This window comes from Cupressus sempervirens, chromosome 2 (assembly GCF_028749045.1).
Source record: "Cupressus sempervirens isolate cs-2001-9-10 chromosome 2, ASM2874904v1, whole genome shotgun sequence".
Taxonomy (NCBI): domain Eukaryota; kingdom Viridiplantae; phylum Streptophyta; class Pinopsida; order Cupressales; family Cupressaceae; genus Cupressus; species Cupressus sempervirens.
In genome coordinates this window covers 701,176,848-701,178,221 of record NC_143119.1, presented here as the reverse complement: position 1 = coordinate 701,178,221, position 1,374 = coordinate 701,176,848, and the positions used below count along the sequence as shown (strand labels likewise).

General features: G+C 24.4%; 1 non-coding gene across 1 annotated transcript; it reads right to left on the bottom strand.

The window, feature by feature from the left end:
• Nucleotides 1-456: 456 nt before the first annotated feature.
• TRNAQ-UUG (transfer RNA glutamine (anticodon UUG)) lies at nucleotides 457-528 on the bottom strand. Its single transcript has one exon. It is a non-coding gene; the product is annotated as a tRNA-Gln (tRNA).
• Nucleotides 529-1,374: the final 846 nt, after the last annotated feature.

The window sequence follows — 1,374 nt, the reverse complement described above, 5'->3', positions numbered from 1 at the left end:
CACTATTATCATTTTCTCATTTTAAATTTTAAATTGATTTGTTTTCTTAATATTATAGTTTCGTAGATAGTACAAATATATAAGAACATATTTGTACCATGGTGAAAGATCAAATATTTAGCCCCTAACTATGCTTGCATTCCACATTTGTCACATGTAAACAATAACTTGTAAGCACTGCAAACTATCAATTTCAAATTTCATCACATAACCAAAGGAGAAATAAGTCTTATTGAGTTGGAAACGCAAACAAAAATATTAATAAAAAGTAATGAGGAGATGGATAGTGCTAAGTGATTCAAGGTAAAATTAAAACAAACTAAAACAATTTCACAAAAATAGGATTTTTTAAACCATAATCCAATTGACGAAAAATGTGTATCATTAAAACATCCTTTCTACCTTACATTCACTCCGTTCTAACAATGAACCAAAAGTGCTTCTCATCCTCCGGAGAGGTCCCACCGAGAGTCGAACTCAGGTCGCTGGATTCAAAGTCCAGAGTGCTAACCACTACACCATGGAACCTTCAACTTTATTTTTTTTTGTTCTCTATGTGGATAAATTTGCAAATTTCAATTTTATTATATAAACATAGTGTAAGTGTACTTAATTTTTCATTCAAATATGATGAATTTAGTATTTTCATTAATTTTATTTGGATTTAAAAATATCTATATAATTATTTTATAATATATATTTAAATTTTATATTAATAAAATAAATTAGTCAGGTTAAATTATTGGGTTCGGTCTAAATTATTCAAAAATTTAGGCAAGAGTCTACAACACAATCTTAGCAAATTTCAAATAAAATAAAATAAAATAGCAAATTTCTATATCAAAATAAAACAAAGAGAAATGAAAATAGTGAATAACGATTTTGTTTAATACAAATATTTCCAATAAAATTATTATATTTGAATAGTAATATGCATATGTATATTGTAGATTAGTTGTATTTATTTAACATTTACTTTATAGTTCTAGAGAAATATTTAGTTGATCTTTATTAACAAGTTTTATTGTTATTATATCTGTGATAGTTGATTTTTATCTAATGTTAAAACAAAAATAAATAAATGAACAAATTAATCTCTCTTAAATAAAAAAATTCAATAAAAAAATCAAAAGAACAACTTTAAATTATTGTTAAATAATTTACATATCATTAAAGGTTTGTCATTTTGACTAAATCAAGGGAAAATGAACATTATATCTTTATTAGGGGAGATTACATAGTTGGCCATTTTGCTACATCTTAAAAAAAAAAAAAAAAAACAATCTTTATCATGAGAGATTAGGTGATTTTTGAATTCAGCCACATCTACAAAAAAAAGTGGACATAATATATATTGTGAGATCACAATGTCTA